Here is a 20,038-nt window from a genome sequence, read left to right on the forward strand (position 1 = left end):
TGGCCAGCAGGTACATGAAAGATGCTCAACATCATTAGCCATTAGAGAAATGCAAATCAAAACCACTGAGGCGCTGCTTCATACCTGTTAGGATGGCTAAAATAAAAACAACAGAAAATGAGTATTAGCAAGTATGTGGAAAAATTGGATCATTTGTATATTGCTAGTAGGGATGTAAAATGGTTCCACTGCTGTGAAAAACAGTTTGACAATTCCTCAAAAAGTTAAACACAGAATTACCATATGACTCAGCAATTCAATTGCTAGGCATATATTCCAAAAAAAAAAGAAAAGAAAACTGGTGCTCAAACAAAACTTGTACATGAATGTGCACAGCAGTGCTATACCCAATAGCTAAAAGGTAGAAACAACTCAAACATGTATCAATTGATGAATAGAAAAAAAAAGTTCTGGTATACATATGCAATGGAATATTATTCATCTATAAAAGTAGATGAAGTACTGATATATGCTTGGATGAACCTTGAAAATATTATGCTAAGTAAAAGAAGCCAGACAAAAAGGTCACATGTTGTATGACTCTATTTAAATGAAATATCCAGAACAGGTAATCCATAGAGTCAGAAAGCAGATTGGTGGTTTCCAGGGACTGGGGAGGCAGGGGAACTGGGAACAACTGCTTCATAGGCACAAAGTTTCCTTTTTGGGAGATGAAAATATTTTGGAACTACATAGAGGTGGTGATTACACAACATTGTGAATGTACTAATTGCCACTGAATTGTTCACTTTATAATAGTGAATTTTATGTTATGTGAATCTCATCTCAATAAAAAGAGACAAACAAGGACATTACATACTGATAAAAGTGTCAATCTATCAAGAAGATTTAAAAATAATAAATGTATACACACCTAACAACAGAGCCTCAAAATATATAAAGCAAAAACTGACAGAATTGAAGGGAGAAATAGACAGTTCTATGACAATAGTTGGATACTTCAATAACCCCATTTTTGATAACAAATAGAACAATTAGATGATAGATAAGGAAATAGAAGACTTGGAAACAAAGTATATAAATTACCTAGACTTAACATGCTTATATAGAATCCTCCACCCTCATCCAACAACAGCAAAATACACATTCTTCTTAAGTACACATGAAACATTTTCAAGATAGACCATGTTAGGCCACAAAACAAGTCTAAATACATTTAAAAAGATGAAAGAATACACAGTATCTTATCGGACCACAGTGGAATGAGATTAGAAATCATTAACAGTGAGAAAAGTAGAAAATTTACAAATATGTGGAAATTAAACAATACACTCTTAAACAACGAATGGATAAAAGAAGAAATCTCAAAAGATATTAGAAGATATTTTGAGATGAATGAAGATGAAAACACAACATACCAAAACCTATGGGATGCAGCAAAAGTGATAGTCAGAGGACAAACTATAGCTGTAAATGTATACCTTAAAAAAGAAAAAGATTTAAATTCAATAACCTAACTTTATACCTTAAAGTAACAGAAAAATAAAAACAAATTATACCTAAAAACAGCAGGACAGGATATATAGAATATAAAAATATATAGAATATAAGACTAAAGTGGAGATAGATAAAATGAAAAATAGAAAAAAATAGAGAGAAACAACAAAACCAAAACTTAGTTCTTTAATAAGATCAACAAAATCAAGAAATATTTAGCTAGACTGACTAGGAAAAAAAGAGAGAAAATTCCATCTAATGAAATAATGAATGAAATTCAGGACACTACTATTGATCTTACAGAAAATAAAAAGGGTATAAGAGAATACTATGAAAACTATAAGCCAGTAAATTAGATAACATATATGAAATGGAAAAACTCCTAGAAACACACAAACTACCACAACTGGTTCAAGAAGAAATGGAAAATCTTAATAGATCTAAGTGAAAGTGAAAAAATAAAAAGATTAATCAAAGATTTCTCAAAAAAGAAAATCCCGAGATTAGATGGCTTCAATGGAGAATTCCACCAAACATTTAAAGAATAATTAACTCCAATCCTTCTCAAAATCTTCCAAAAAAGTGGAAAAGGAGAGAACATTTCCTAATTCATTCTGTGAAGCCAAATCTGGTAATAAAGTCAGACAAAAACATCACAAAAAAAGAAAACTACAGGCCAATATGCCTTATGAATATTGATGCAAAAATTCTCAACAAAATACTAGTAAACTAAATCCAGCAGCAAATTAAAGGGATTATAATTCATGACCAAGAGGGATTTATCCCAGGAAAGCAAAGTTAGTTCAACATATGAAAATCAATAATGGAATAACCTTCAGTAATAGAATGAAGAAGAAACCCAATATGATCATCACAATTGATGCAGGAAGAGCATTTGACAAAATCTATCACCTTTTCACGATAGAAAACATTCAACAAATTAGGAATAGAAGCGATACTCCTTAACATGACAAGGGCATTTACGAAAAACCCACAGCTAACATCACATCAATGGTTTCTGTGATTAGGAACAAGACAAGGATGCCCACTTTCACCACTTCTATTCAACATTTTACTGGAAGATCTAGCCAGAGCAATTAGACAAGAACACAAAATAAATGATATTCAAGTTGGAAAGGTAGAAGTAAAACCATATTTACAGATGAGATGATGTAAAAATTCCCAAAGAATTCACGCACAAAAAATAGAGCTAATAAATGAATTCAGCAAAATAGCAGGATACAAGACAAATACTTACATAGTTGTATTTCTGTACACTAACAATAAACAACCCAAAAAAGAAATTAAGGAAACAATTCCACTTAGAATAACGTAAAAATGATGAAACTATTAGGAATAAGTATTATCAAGAGGTGTGAGACTTGTACTCTGAAACTATAAAATATTGCTGAAATAAATTAAAGACCTAAATAAATAGAAATATATCTTGAGTCCATGGACTAGAAAATTTAATATCATTAAGATGGCATTTCTCCCAAAATTTATGTACAGACTGAACGCAATCCCTATAAAAGTTTCAACTGCCTGTTTTTTTTGCAGACATGTACAAGCTGATCTTAAATTTCAAAAGAAATTTCAAGGGACCCTGCATAGCCAAATAAATTAAAAAAAATAAATAACAAAGTCAAAGGGCCTAACTTCCCAATCTCAAAATTAATACAAATCTACAGAAATCAAAAGTATGTGGTACTAGCATAAAGATAGACATATAGATCAATGAGATAGAATTGAGTCCAAAATTAAACCTATACATATAGAGTCAATTGACTTTTGACAAGAGTGTCAAGAATTTTAAACATAAACATAGTTGAGCATAGTTTGAATAAACAACATAAACAAAAACATAGTTTAAGCAGTTAAGTATGTGCACTCTGCTTTGGCAGCCTGGGGTTCACAGGTTTGGATCCCAGGCATGCACTGATGCACTGCTTGTCGAGCCATGCTGTGGAGGTGTCCCATATAAAATAGAGGAAGACCTGCACGGACGTTAGCCCTGGGCCAATCTTCCTCAGAAAAAAGAGGAGGATTGACATCGGCTGTTAGCTCAGGGCTAATCTTCCTCACAAAAAAACCCAAAACAAAACATAGTCTTAAACAAACAGTGCTGGGACATCTGAATAGCCACACACCAAAGAATGAACTTGGACCCTTGTCTCACACCATACACAAAAATTAACTCAAAATGAATCAATGACCTAAATGTAACAGCTAAAACTATAAAACTCTTAGAAGAAAACATAGTAACAAATCTTCATGTCCTTGAATTTGGCAATAGATTCTTAGATATGACCCCAAAAGGACAAGCAACAAAACAAAGAATAGATAAATTGGACTTCATCAAAATGAAAGATATTTGTGCATCAAAGGCTCTATGAAGAAAGCAAAAAGGCAACACACAGAGTGGGAGGAAGTATTTGCAAATTTTATATTTAATAAGGGTCTAGTATCCAGAATATATAAGAATCCCTACAACTCAATAACAAAAAGAAAACTCAATTAAAAAATTGGCAAGTCTTGAATCGACATTTCTTCAAAGAAGATGTGAAAATGGTCAATAAGCCTATGAAAGGATGCTCAACACCATTAGTTATTAGGGAAATGCAAATCAAAACCACAATGAGGCACCACTTCAAATTCACTATAATGGCTATAATCAAAAATGTGGAAAACAACAACTATCAGTGAGGATGTGGAAAAATCAGAATCTTAATATGTTCCTAGTGGGAATGTAAAATGTTGCAGTCACTGTGGCACAGTTTCTCTATTCCTCAAGAAGTTAAACAGAATTATCATATGACCCAGCAATTCTACTCCTAAATATAAATCCAAAAGAATTGAAAACAGCCAAATAAAAATGTGTACACAAATGTTCATAGCAGCATTACTGTATTCATAACAGCCAAAAGGTGGAAACAATTCAAATGCCCATCAACTGATAAATGGATAAGCAAAATGTGGTATATCCATACAATGAAATATTATTCAGTCATAAAAAGGAATGAAGTACTGATACATGCTAAGACACAGATGAAACTTGAAAACATTATGCTGAGTAAAAGAAGCCACATGTATGTTTCCATTTATATAAAATGTCCAGAATAGGAAAGTCCATAGAGACAGAAAGCACATTAGTGGTTGCCAGGGCTGGAGGGTAGGGAGAAATGAAGAGTGACTGTTTAATGTGTAAGATCTTTTCTTTGGAGGTGATAAAAATGTTCTGGAACTAGATAATGGTGATGGTTGCACAATACTTTGAATGTACCAAAGCCACTGAATTGTACACTTCAAAATAGTCAAAATGTTGAATTTTATGCTATATGAATTTTACACCCCTCTAAAAAATTCCTCATTTATATCATGCTTTTTAACTCTGCCACCACTGCATTTTCATTGAAAAGGATATGCCTATTAAAAAAACTAGCCTGCACTTCTCCAATTAAAAGCCTTATTGGATTCTCAATTTAGAAAGTGTAATCCAATCATCACTTTTGCCCATAGATTTAAAAATATATGCAGAAGGGAAAATCCTGATGATGAATTGCTTCAAAATAATAGCACTCACCTTAATTCCATCCCCAAATACAACCATGACCCCAATGTGGCAGTTCCTTCTTTCTCTCCTTTACCCCAATGCTAGAAACTTCCGGCTATTACTTTGATACTTCTTGTGAGCTGCGGCCTTTGGAAAAGCAGAGGTCCTTCACAGGAATATTTTCTAAAAATAAGATTTAGCAAATCCTTTTGTTATAACAAAGACTGAGTTCTTAATATTCCTTTTAAAAATATAATTCTTGGTTCTTGATGTACCTTTACTTCACTAGATGAATTTTACAATACTTTGTCAAATGTTGAAAGTAAGAAACCACAAGAAAGCAACATATGCTTTATGCTTTATTAACTCACAATTAAAGCTTTTAAATACACAAAACAGTGAGTGATAAAACTATAAAAAGTTTATGCGATCATTTTGAGAGATTATAACATACTTTTCTCAGAAAATAAGAAACATGACAAATGAAGTTATGTAAGAATACAGATGAGTAGAAAACACAAATATCAAGTATGATCTAATAGAAATATATAGAACTTTGTATCAAGAAGAAAGAGAATTCACATTTTACACACATATATTAAAACATTGACAAAATTTGACAAGACATTCAGAAAATATACCCCAAAATATCAAAGGTTTTATATCATCCAGGCTACCATTGCTGAACATAACATGTAAATCAATCATCAGCAAACAAATGCATTCATTTAAAACTGCATATCTGGAAATGTAACAAAATAATATTTTAAATACAGAGAAAATAAAGTATATATAAATATAAATGGGAAATATATAGGAAATATGGTCTATAGACCAAGTGATCATGAATTGGAACAATTTCAAAGAACAATTAGACATATAACTTCCAAAAAAGAGTTCAATGAAGAAAAGAAAAATTCCCAGAGAGCATGTGAAAATTTGCTCAACATTAATAATAATCGAAAAACATGTATATTAAAACAGCAATGAGAGCCAGCCCTGATGGCCTAGTGGTTAAAGTTTGGCATGCTCCCCTTTGGCAACCCTGGGTTCGGTTCCAGGGTGTAGAAACACATCACTTGTCTGTCAGTAGCCATGCTGTGGTGGCAGCTCACAAAGAAGAACTAGAAAGACTTACAACTAGAATATAAAACTGTGTACGGGTGCTTTGGGGAGGAAAAAAAGAGAGAGAGAGAGGAAGATTGGCATCAGATGTTAGCTCAGGGTGAATCTTTCTCAGCAAAGAAAGAAAAGAAAAGACCCTCTGATTCCAAAACACACACACACACACACACACACACAGCAATGACATACTACATAGCATCCATTAGGTTTCAAAATTTTATTTAAAATTTCATAATATTACATCTTGATGAGGATGTGGAGAAACAAGTACATGCATAATCTGCATAACGTAAGTTTGGAACTTAATAGACAGAGCACCTTGAAAGGAAAATCAGCTGTCTCTACAGAAACTTAAAATTAGCCTACCTAGGATTTCTCTTTTTGAAAATGACAAACTAGCTTCTCTCACACTAAATCTCTTCAGAAAAATGCATAGGGAAACAGAAGAAAGTAGGAAAACTACTTGCTTGAAGGTATAAGCAAACTAGTGAGGCAGCCAAAACTGCAGGAGACAAGAATCCCACAAGAAAGAAAGCAAAGTGGTGAGACCAAAATTTGGAAGGGTGTTTCCCCATAAGACTTTTGCTGATTTTGAAAACCACATCTGAGAGGGTTTGGAGTTGAGCAGAGCTTACAGCAGCATCATGGGGCTTGAGGAACAAAAATTGGATTTTTGGGTCTGAACCAAGAAAATGTCCTATGCATGCCCGAGGATTTCAGTAAGGAATTACGAAGGGCTAGGTACTAAGAATCAAAATTAACTGGAAATTGATCAGCACTCCCAAAGATTAAATCTCAGCTTTGAATCACTTGTCTGAGTTAAGGTCTTCTGCCTTAACAGACGTAAAACAGCCTTGATGCAGAGGACTAAGGGATGTGTAATTGAAGTCTCAGAATGAGAGGGGATATAGAATGAACGAAAGAAATATTGGAAGTGAAAATAACCAGGAATTTCTAAAAATTTTGAAAGACATCAAAACACGCATTCAAGAAATGCTACAGGGGCCTGCCCCACGGCCTAGTGGTTAAGTTCAGCATGCTCTGCTTCAGAAACCTGGGTTCGGTTCCTGGGTGCGGACCTACACCACTCATCAGTGGCCATGCTGTGGCAGTGACCCACATGCAAAGTCGAGGAAGACTGGCACAGATGTTAGTTGAGGGCGAATCCTCCTCAAGAAAAAAGAGGAAGATTGGCAACAGATGTTAGCTCAAGGTGACTCTTTCTCAGCAAGAAAAAGAAAAGAAAGAAAGAAATGCTACAAACACCAAAGCAAATACAAAGAATGTCACACCTGAGCACATTATGGTGAAATTACTGAAAATCAAATGCCAAGCGAAAAAAATAACACACAGCAATTATTTAAATAAACCCTAATGATGAATTGTTTTAAAAAGTTGGAATCCTGAAATGGAACAAAAAAAAAAAAAGAAAAGGAAACATTGAGATAACATAGAGGATGTAACAGCAGGAAGCAGCTACCACCAGTAGAAATAGGGTAAAAAAGGGAGAAGAGATTGAGATTATTCAAATATGTTTGGGAACCTCTCTTTCTAGAACTCAAAAATCACAAGACCCTCCCATCACAGGTGTCATGTCACCTTAAATCACAGAATAAGAGGTGTATGTAAGGCTCCATTGGAAGGCCAGTCTTTCCTTGGCAGGAGCAACCTGCTTCTCCCACACAAGAGGAGGGATCAGATGGCCCTTGTCCAGAGCTACATTCTCCCTCTCAAAAAATACAAAAGCTCATAATAATGATAGACAATCAATAGGCCTGGTGTTGATGGAAGTATTTCTCCTTTCCTGCCTGCAAATACGCTGCCCAATATTTCTGCTTCCAAAATATACGGGCATAACCTAGGTATCATAGAAAGCAGAATGTCATTATAAAGTTCTGATTGTTGTTAGGTTTCTATGGAAACTGGAAAATACAAATTCGTCCTCAGAGGTGGACACTTAATCTAGACATTAGCCATTTATAACCCTCCTAATCTAATGAAGTAGTAAATAAAATATTAAAGGTAATAGCAATTTTCTAAAAAAAAACTTCGAAGGAAAAAAAGCTTTTCAAACAGTGGGTTATGGATGACACAAAGGAACATTAACAGGTTTGTCTTTTCCGACATAAACACAGATCTGGGTTTCAGTCCTTTTTAAGGACTACCATAACATATATACAGGGTGGAACAGACTTCAAAGTCCATAAAGCCCCAAATTCAATTCCAACACTCAGTTGCCATGAATAATCCCCAGACTCAAAGATGGAGAGAATGGAGGCAGGTCTGAGACATGTCTGATGACCTTCCCTAAAGGCCTCAGGTCTGAGTCACTTGCCAAGGGACCCTCAGGCCCTCAGTCTCGATCTGCAAGCAAACACACACGTTAAAATCTGCAAAGATTGAGTCATTAAGGATTCTTGATATCAGATCTTGGTACACAGCATATAATTTCAGTACATGACTGTGCTCAATATCTGGACCTCCAGGCATAAATTACTTCATCCTAGGCAACATAAAAACTAAAGTAGATGGTTCACAAGATCAACATATACATGGGTATAAACACACGGGTTACAAGATTAGCATATCCTTTCTATGGCACCTTCACATGTACTGCCTTAAAACACTCCTCAATGCTCCTGCATTCCTCCCAAAGCTAAAAATGAATGAATGAATGAAGCAAAAGTGAAAAAGTTAGAACCTGGACGTAGAGAAGACTCAGGTGGGAAAAGATAACTTAAATAATATATGTGAGTAAATTTTTTATTAGACAGAGATTTATATAAAGAGTGAAAATTGCCCAGTTACAACAGTCATCAATACACTAATAAAGAGGAGATAATTTAATTGAGGATGAGCTCCTCGGGTTCAGAGAAAACAAACCAACACTGCGGCAATACCAGGGCCAAAATGTGTAGATAATGATTGGACAAATGTGTATGACGATAGTGGAGAAAAGGTCAAGCTTCCGGAGAAGAAAAACAAACTCTAACAAAATACTGTGTGTTCTTCTGACCACAGGGAGAGAAACCGAGGCTGTCATATTTGGGAAATTGCATTCCTTAGGCAATGCTAAAACCTACATCCTGCAAATGGGCAATGATGCCTAGTTAAGTAACTTTTTATCATCCTATGATAAAACAAGCACACAAAAAAGGAAGTAGCTTTGCAGAGGACCTCACAAACTCATCATCAGAGCATATACGTAAGCAAACTGTTATACAAATTTGGGTTATTCCACTTAGAGAGACAGAACTATAGTACAGCCGTGATTGATTTGGGGAGACTAACAAGAAAATTAATTTTATTTATTTATTTTTCTTTATTTTTTAAGTTTTGATTTCTGTGTAGATTACATGGTGTTCTCAACTCAAAATTCAGTCTAATTGCCATCATCACTGCACCCTTTTTGCCCCCCTTCCCCTCTGGTAACTACCAATCTATTCTCTGTGTCCATGTGCTTGTTCTTGTTGCCTTTTTTATCTTCCACATATGAGTGAAATTATACAGTATTTGGCTTTTTCCATCTGACTTATTTCACTTAGCTTAATGCCCTCAAGGTCTATCCATGTTGTCACAAATGGCAAGATTTCATCTTTTTTATGGCTGAGTAGTATTCCATGGCATGTATATACCATATCTTTTTTATCCATGCATCTGTTGATTGGCACTTAGGTTGTTTCCAAGTCTTGGCTATTGTGAATAATGCTGCAATGAACATAGGGGTGCATATATCTTTTTGAATTTGTGTTTTCATGTTCTTTGGATAAATACCCAGAAGTGGACTAGATGGATCATATGGCAGTTCTATTTTTAATTTTTTGAGGAATCTCCATACTGTTTTCCATAGTGGCTGCACCAGTTAACATTCCCACCAGCAGTGTATGAAGATTCCATTTTCTCCACATCTTCTCCAACACTTGTTATTTCTTGTCTTTTGGGGAGACGAACAAGAAAATTAATTTTAATTTTAATTTTTTACTAATAAGACAATTAATAAGGAAAAGCCCTCTCTGTTCAGGCCTGGGTACTCTAAACAAGATGAAGCCATCTCATACCTCTGAGACCCACAAAAGAAGAGCCATCCAGGACAAGATCATACATGTAGCCAAACAGGACAGTTTTCACTACTCTCAGTGAGAAAAATTACATAAAAACAAAGGCATTTTCAGAAATAAAGTACTGAGAGAATAAATAGCAATGTGACTTCTTTTTAAATTTATTTGGAATGAGCTACTAGGCCATTAGCAAGTGTGTGAGGAAATGATCACTCTCAGGCGTGTGCCCAAAGTTACACAGGTGAGAAGTGGGGGAGCCCAAATTGGACCCAAGTTGGTCTCCTCCAAAGCTGTAAGGTGTGCTCTCTTTACCACTCTTCCTCACATCCTATGGGAGGAATCAGGCTCTGTGGTAGCAACCAGGATGATGTTCATCCATAGAATGAGAAAATTGGTGATTATAATCCCAGCAGAGGATTTGTTTAATTCTATGGCCCTGATGATCACTTTTGGAACACTTTGGCTATTTTCACTGATCTCTATTCATATTTTTTCACTCTTCCTCACACTCCCATACTTTCACACTCTCACTATCATACTCGCATATTCAATCTTACACTCTTGCTCACAAACTTTAACATTCTTAACCTCTCACGCTTGCACACCCATTCACATACATTCACATATTTTTAAACTCACTCTCAACTTTAAACAAAACACACACTTGCACACCTATTTATGAACATTCATTTAAACCTGTGTAAGAGCCTTTGTCTTGATCTTAGAATGATCTAAGTCAGTGGCTCATAGACACTTTCAGACAGACAAAACATCTTCTAAGGATCATAAATGTATGCCTCAAATTAAATTAGAGGGCTTCTTAGAATCTCAAAGGTGTATCCCATAGCAGCCTTACAGAATCCCAAGGTAGAGAAGTCTCTAGGTGTGGCTTTTGTTTAATGGAGTAGATTATAAATTAATACACGAAAAGCCATCAAAGGTTTTAAAGAAATTACTTCAGCTTGAACTGAAAGGGATAGGGATTATAGAAAATGAAAAGAGGCACGAAAACTTTTCTGAGAGGTAAAATACTGAGGTTACTCAGTTTTAAACACAGGCTATTTCTTAGAGAAAAAGAAAGATGACTCAGAGAGCAGAAGCAAGACCCACAATGCAAAGCCAAGAGTCACAGAGAACAAATCCCAGGGAGTAGGACTAATCCCTAATCAAGGAAGTGCAAGAGATGACTGGCTGGATTTTAGAATTGCCATGTTCAGTGCTGTTATGTGCCTCTTATTTCCCCTTTTGAATGGGAGTGTCTGTAGTAATTTTCCTGTGCCTGTCTCAAATTTTGTGCTGGAGGGGAGGGAGCAATTACTCGTCTTATTAATTCACAGGTCTTCAGAAAAATGGTACTCAAAGAGGTGAATCTGAAGAACAATACCTGAAGAGCTTCATGTGCACTGGGATCTGATTGAGATGAGATCCTAGTCTTGAGAAGAATCCTTAATGGTATGAACCTTTTGGGGGGTCTTGGAGGAGATAAGTGTTATTTGCATGCTGGAAGAATATAAGTAATTGTTGCCAAAGGGCAGACTGTGGAAGATTGTATTTTCCAAAGATATCCACTACATCCTCTTCCATTCCACATGCTGTTCAGGTACATTCTATGCTGTACCCCATAGAGAAGTGAGGTCTACACCCCTTCCTGTTCCAACTGGACAGGTTTGGGGAAAGGTTTCATCTAACAGAGTTTGGTGGGGGTGACACTATTTGATTCCAAGGATAGACCATAAAAGACCATACAACTTCCATATGGCTTTCTGGAACATTTGCTTTTGAATTACTGAGCTGCCATGTAATAAGTCTAACTATCCTGAGGCCACCATTCTCTAAGGAACACAATCCAGGTAGAGAGTTCACGTGCATGCATGTACTCTGATTGGCAATTCTAGCTTTTGAGTCCTTCCAATTCAGGCACTATATTTGTGAGTGAATGTGCCTTCATGTTGTCCTATTCCCTAGCAAATGAATGACCCTTAGATTTAAAGTCTATCTGGCTGAGGTCCCAGATGTAATGGAGCAGAGATAAGTATTTTCTGCTGTACAATTTCAGAATTCCTGACCCATAAAATCTGATGGCATAATAAAATTTTTGTTTTACACCACTATATTTGGGATGGTTTGTTACATATAATGATAACAAGAATAGAAATTGGTGTCAGAAGTGGTTCCAGAGGAATTGCTTTAAGCATGGGTTCTCTGAGTCCTTGGTTATTGGGAATTGGTTTTCTCATCTGATTATATATAAAGACATCAATGACTGTATTTCCAGTGACAAAGGGTACAGTGATAGTTCATGATGTACAGCAGCAAAACAGTTTCTTATATTATCATCTGTAGATGCCTAGAAGCAAATGCATATACATGGCAAGACGTTGGGTGACCAAAAAACTCTTGGAGCCATAAAACACTTTAGGGAAACTAAGGATTATAATGGGGTTTGTTGTTTGCTTCTACATGTTCCAGAGAACATGGGAAAGAAAATAAAGAGTTCAAGGATTTAAATTTCCAGATCAAGTTCTGGGTAGGAAACCATACCATATCTATGACTGCTCTAAAAACAACCATTATCTTTTGTAGTCATGAGTCTGAGATTTCTGAAAAGCAAAACTAAAGTATAATCTTGTGGGGGACTGAAGTACAATGTGAATTTATTTTCCAACCTCATGGATTCTTTTATGTTGAAGTTAGAACGCTGATACGGAAGGGATTGAACAATGAAAATTTAGACAGGGACATACAGGAAGATCATGATGAATCCGAAGTCCTTGAAACCCTAAATTCTGCCAATCTACCCTGCTATTAGTAGCAGCCTTTACACTCATGTCTGCACAGATCAGTTTCCACTAGCATGAAAAACCTGTAATGGCCTTACCTGAGGTAGTTGTCCTGCAAGGGACTACTGATCCTCCTCAAGACATACCCATACCATGTATCATTACTTTTATTTTTTATTTATATTTTTTCCAGCTGTATTAAGATATAATTCACATAGAATATTATATGAGTTTAAGGTGTACAATGGATTTGATATACTTGTATACTGAAAATGATTACCACCATAGTGTTAGCTAAAACTCCCATCACGTCACATAATTACCATTGCTTTGAGACCTATAACCAGACTCAAGTCCTAGTAGCCTCTAGAGCATGAGGTAAAAAGTGTGGCCTATGAGGAGGTGTGATACACTTCAAAAGAGTTATATGATTTTGTCCACTTACATTAATGGAAACCTGGGGAACATGTGAAGAAATAGATCCTAAAGTTGCTGAATCAGGATAAAAAAAACCATGTTGGATTGGCCCAAATTTATTGATACGGTCTCACTACATAGACATTCTGTATTGAATATGTCAGCTTTAGTGCTGAGAGTGACCCTAACAATTTGCTTGGTTGGTTGACTGAAACCTGGATCCATAGATATCCTATAGTAAATGAAGTTAAAATGCCAGAACTTCCTTAGAACACTGGAAACAAAAGTATCCAAAAGTTTAGACGATTTGAAAAGATAGAGTGGATTTATCACTTAAGACCTCCTCCTACCACCCCACTATAACTTCCCCCAAAGTCCAGAAGACTCTCTCTTTACCAAAGCTGTCAGAAACACATTCATGAGGAGAGTCTCGGCATCACTGAAGGCTCTGTGATGTATAATCTTTGTACGGCATAAATGAGAGTGGGAATTGCTGCCATAAAATTGGGCTTCCTGAATCGAAAGGAGACATTGTGTTCCTGGTTAGGAAGGCTCCAAGTGGCAGCATGCATTTGCCAAAGACATCATGGGTATGGTTACTATAACAGACAGCAGAGCTTAAGCAGTAATAAGAATTTTCTGACTCACGGTGATCTTTGGTGTTGACAACCTGATTGTGGTGTCCCTAGAACTAAAATAGATGGGCAGCCTATTAAATTCTACTTCATCTGTATGAATTAAACAGCTCTATATCTAATGAATGGAAATCTGATTTGAATCACTATAATGAAGAGTCACAGCCCCTCATCAATCCCCATACTTGAGCCACTTCGAGGACCCAGTGCCCTGTGAACAAAGGGGAGGCCAAATCTCCTTGAAAAAGATCTCTGCTACCCAGCCAAAGTAAATATTGTAAATCTCAATCTAGTCTACCCTAGAGGGACTTGCATCCGTTTACCAGGGTAACTGGCATTGAGGATGGAGGGAAGTAATCACATTTTTCAGGGATTACCAGACACTGACTCTGAAGTAATGCTAATTCCTGGAGACCTAAAATGCCTCTGTGGAGTTTTGACTCAAGTGAGTGACACATCTCCCACTACTCTGTTGTTATCCCCATTACAGAATGAATAAGTTAAATAGAGATACAGTACTCAGAAACTGAAAGAATCCCCACATTGGTTTCTTGATCCACGGAATATGGGCTATTATGATAGGGAAGGCCAAGCGCAAAATACAAAAACTAACTCTATCTACCAATGTAGTAAACCAAAAGCAATATTGTATTCCTGGAGGAAACTTCAGAGATTAGCACCACCATCAAGGACTTAAAAGATTCAGGGAGTGAAGATTCTCATCACATCCCCATTCAACATTCCTATTTTGCCTGTGCAGGAGAGAGATGGATTTTCAAGAATAACAGTGGGTTATTATAAAAACAGTCAGAAGATGAATTCAATTTATATGCTATTTAAGATGTGGTTTCTTTGCTGGAGAAAAGCAACATATCCCCTGGCACCTGGTGTGAAACTTTGTTTCCTCTATATTTGGCAGTGAAGACCATGTGAAGCAGTTTGATTTTTGCTGGCAGAGACAGCAAGTTACCTACACGGTTCTACCCTAGGGCTGTATTAACTCTCCAGCCCTATGTCAAAATCTAATCCTCAGGGAGCTTGATCACCTTTCCATAATACAGAATATTACACTGTCCCATTACATTGATGATACCACGCTGATTGGATCTGATGAGCAGGATGTAGCAACAACCCTAGGCACCTTGGTAAGATGAGTGCATGCCGGAGAATGGGAAATGAACTCCACAAAAAATTCAGGGACTGGCCACCTTGGTGAATTTTCTAGGGGTTCAGAGGTCTAGAGAACACTGAACTATCCCTTTAAGGGGAAAGACAAGTTGCTGCACCTTACCTCTAATACCAGGCAAAATGCCTAGTGGGCTTCTTTTGATTTTGAAGGCATCACGTATCTTATTTGGAAGTGCTAATCCTACCCATTTACTGAGGATCCTAAAAGGCTGCCACTTTTGAGTGGAGCCCAGAACAAGAAAAGGATCTGCAATACACCCGGGCTTCCATGCAAACTGCTCTGCCACTTGGTCAATGTGGCCCAGCAGATCCAATGGCATTTGCAGTGACTGTGGAAAATCAAGATGCTGTGTGGAGCATTTTTCAGGCTCCTATAGGTGGTAGTTTGATTATACTTCCTTCAAATGCCCATGGCAAATAGTTTATTTGAGTTGATACTCTTCCCCAGATAACTGTGATACACTAGCTGTTACACTTCCCACCCCTTTACTTTTTCTCAGACAGGACCAATATGAAGTTATTCCCACTCTGACAATTCCCACACTAATATTTTATTTTTCAAAATTAGCAATATATCTCTGTTTTTTAAATGAAGAGGTTAAGGATTTCTAAATTCACAGAGGCACATTCTGACATGTTTCCTGCTTCTTTGTAGCTTCCTTGGTCCTTTTCTGTATGAAAAAATACAATTACAAAAATAGAAACTGTTTTGTAGCCCATCTCAATCTATGTTTAACAGAGGAGAGAAATCAAATAGCATATTGACACATCTGAACAGAAGGTTGTCAGACAAGCAAACTGTTCTTAAGAAAGATTGTTCTGTATGATCCTAAATGGGCTCCACAGGTGGGCCTGAACAAGTTGATGGCTGGTAGCCTCTAGGTAACTATTTGCAAGGGGGAGAAGTGGTCTTGAGTAAGAGGATTTGTGCACACAATATGTGCGGAGAAAGTGAGATAAGTGGGAGAGAGGGTGGATGCCATCAGGTGTGGGCAGAGGGGCAGGATGGTTGGTGGTTTACTTTAGCCCTGCCCAGAAACTAGGTCCAAAAGTCCAAGCCCTATAGAAAGATGGGCTACAAGCAATCAAATTTGATTTGATTGCAAATCAATGGCTGCAGAGGGCCCTTCCGAAGTAAGGGGCAGCACTTTTTCTGTGCTTAGGTAAAAAAGTATGACAGGGAGTGAGACAGGGGGAGGGGTAATAGACCAAATATGCAAACTGGACCACATGTAACATCTGTAATATTTAAAGGTTTCAGGGCCAGAGTTCAATTGAAGGCCTACATGCCACGTATAAAAATACATGAAAGGTTTAAATCAACTAACAGACTATTAAATAAAATATCTTTCCTACCGTGACAAATATACTTTCATATTAACCTGATTGGCCAGGTTCAAATTAGCATGCTCAGTGTACTTTAACATTTCTTTTTCCTATATAGTTTATTGAGGAAATTTAGAAACAAAGCTGGTTAGAAGGAAGTCATTGGTCCCTCCAAATGCAAGGGCAGGAGATTATAAAGAGTGTAAATACCAGAAGGTGGGGATTATTGGGGGTCACCAATACTTTCCACCATACTTGGACTACTCTAAGTTCTGTTCCAGACATGAGGGGGAGAATGGAGCTCCCACTTTAGGCCCCTGGTCCTCATCCCAGGCCCCAGGCCCCCAGGCCCCCAGGCCCCAGGCCCAGCCTCTCTTCCACCCCTTCTCTATACACTCTGAGCTCCATTCCTCATCTCAAGAGGCTACATATGTATATATAGATCTATATATCCGTATATATATATGGATAATGTAGCTCACTTGTTCTTTGTTCCCTGCATACAGCCACTACCTCTTGGTCACCTCTCAGTCCTGGGAGTATATACATTGCCAGTGAACTCAACCCTCAGAAGCACAGACCCACTGAAAAGGATCACGCAGGCCTCCTGGAGCCTGGGACTTCGGGCTACATGGCAAGCAAATTCAGGGCCCCAGATATATGGAGCATGGTTCGAAGTGGGGGGCATGGATTCTGAATGTGCACATCTCCTTAACCCCACACATTGGACTCTTGGTCCTTTGTAGAGTTGAAGCCCACCATGTAACCCTCCCCAATTAAACTGTTTTCATTCTCTCTCCACATGACATAGCCACTATGCTAAATAAGTTGTTTATCACTCTCATACATGATCTTCTGCATGCTACATATGCATGTATAATTCTTATGTATTCATTTTACTACATGTATATTTACCCATAATCAATTTATGGTGATTGTTTTGAATGTTTTTAAACTTCATATACATGGCATCATAAAGTTTGTATACTTTTGGAACTAGCTTTTTCCCTTATCCATTTTTTCTACTGCTACCACACAATCTTTGCACCTGTAGGTCTTTCTCTGCATCTCTACCCCTGAGAATTCTCATCCCTTCCCCAGTACAGCCATTATTGTCCTATTCAATTTACATGCAACAGTCTCAAGTCAGTGAAGTAAGGCTGGTCATAACAGAGGTGAAGCTCAAAACACTGTTTCTCAAACTTTAGTGTGCTTCAGAATCACCTAAAGAACTTGTAAAACTCTGATTGCTGGCCCACCTTCAAATTTCTGATTCAGTAGGTCCTGAGTGGGGCCTGAGAATTTGCATTTCTAACAAATTCCCAGGTGATGCTGATGCTACTGATCCACATCAGCCTAATACCAGCCCAGCACCATTTGGTCTCCAGGTAGGCTAGGTCATCCATCAGATTCTTTCAGTAAAATGGAGTAGGGGCTAGACTTTATCTTTACATAAATTGTTTATAATTTAATATTGTGATTAATTGGGGGATGCAATAAAAGAACTTAAAACATGGTTGAAAGTGATTCCTTTCAATGACGATAAGGTGGGCCAAAATAAAAATAAAGATACAAAGATAGATTTGAGTCAGGAGTATTTATCTGAAAAATCTGCAACTTACAAATTTCAAACAAACTTTTATTTTTAACCCGAATAAATGCTGTCAGATATATCTGAAAGAAGTGAGAGAAAGTTCAGATATTAATGGATGTTACTTTTTGGGTGATGAATTTTGAACAAAATCAGTGTTGATAAAATTTTCCACAGACTACTGAAAATGAGAAAATCTCAAATGCGTGAAGAATAAATTCATTGTTTCTCCTTCATCCGTGTCTTTCTACGTCTTCAAACTGTAGGAAGAAATAAAAAGACATTAACAATTGAACACAATTAACACACACTAGTGACTTTCTAAATCTAAGAATAGTCAGTCCTATGTATATCTGTTGTCTTAATAGGAGAACAACACAATTTTGCTCTTGTAACACAGATCCCTGGGTTTCAGGATGTTCATGCATCATTTGATATCTTTAATCATCTGATTACACCAACCTCTTCTCCCAATTGCCAAACACAAAAAATGCCCGTTTTTTTAGGAGGGAGAACATTTAGGGATATAAATGTCTTTAAAAGCCTGTGCTCTTTCCATAAACCATAATTTCTTAACCTCCTAGACCTTCAGTGTCTATATCTATAAAAGGAGGAAGGAAAAAAAAAAGAGGGAAATGATGGATTAGATGTAAGTTAAACTAACAATTCAGTGGTAACCAAAATTTTACTATGATTAATTTTGTTTTCTTTTGATTATCACCTGAAATACAAAGATTTGAAACTGAATGAACACCTAGATATCAATCATTAAGTGTGGTCCTTCTTGAAATTCTTAACTTTTTACAGTTTTTTAAGTAGTCACATCTCAAAGGCATTGAGTCCTAATTAGTACAAGAGATCACATTTTAATGGCCGCCAAATTATGAAGGGCCATCTAGTGTATGTTCCAGTAGCTTTAGCCACTTGTTCTAGCAATTGTGTTCTAAGCAAATGTGGTCTTAGCTACCAGGTCTGATATTTTTCCTACCTGTAGAAGTCTTATAGTTACAGCTCAAATATGTATGTTTGTGAAAGAAGTACATTTCAGAACATGTTGCATTCTATATGATCTAGCATATACGTACATTATTAAAACTAAAACTGGGTTATAAAAATAATTTTAAAGAGTTATTATTCAGTTTACTGAGAAAATGTAAGAATTTAACATGTGTATGACAGGAATTGTTGGGTGACACTCAGCCCAGATTCTCCCAGGTTACACTCTACTGGATTCAGATCCTCTTCAGGTCCTTCTGGTTCTTCATTTTAATCCTCCTCTTTCTCCTCCTCATCTCCAGCTTCTTGGGCGTCGTCATCAGTTTTCACACTGATATTCACTCGCTTCATTAGTGAAGAATAATACGGACTTCAGGATCAGAACTTCACGGAAAAAATAGCCCAATTTATAATCTGCAGCGACATCCAGTACTCTACCCTCAGGAGAATCAGGAGGATAGAAGTGGGAGAAGAAAGGATATCTGGGTAACTAGCTAGAGGTTGATACAACATGTTCAGGGCCTCGCATTTCTACAGCTTGATAGTTTTCTCAGTGGTGTTTTTTCCCCTCTTTCCAGTAGATCTCCCACCCTGTGCTGCTGATTATATCTGGCCCTTTGGAGAAGAAGGGACAAAAATCATCTGGGTCTCATGACATTCTGAATGTTTTTGCCAGAACTTCGTTGAAAAAGTATTCGTTTGACTTAAAGACAAATTCTATAGAGTAGGTCATTGGTTCTTCAACCCCTGAAAACTTAATTTTTACATCTTTCAAGTGCTCTAGTACAAGTTCATCATTTTCTTGGATCATCTGACCACGAATATTTACATTTTTAAAAGCCATCAACCAAAAGTGAGGTATGCCATTTGTTTGCCCCTTTCCTTCAGGCTCTCTTGCCATTTCCTCCCAA

At 36.9% G+C, this 20,038-nt stretch overlaps 1 pseudogene; it reads right to left on the reverse strand.

Moving 5' to 3' along the window:
* Positions 1-19,292: 19,292 nt before the first annotated feature.
* On the reverse strand, positions 19,293-19,938 carry LOC147911832 (nucleosome assembly protein 1-like 1; annotated as a pseudogene).
* Between the last annotated feature and the right edge of the window lie 100 nt (positions 19,939-20,038).

This window comes from Ceratotherium simum, chromosome X (genome assembly GCF_057802395.1).
Source record: "Ceratotherium simum simum isolate JZ-2026a chromosome X, ASM5780239v1, whole genome shotgun sequence".
In the NCBI taxonomy this organism is placed as follows: domain Eukaryota; kingdom Metazoa; phylum Chordata; class Mammalia; order Perissodactyla; family Rhinocerotidae; genus Ceratotherium; species Ceratotherium simum.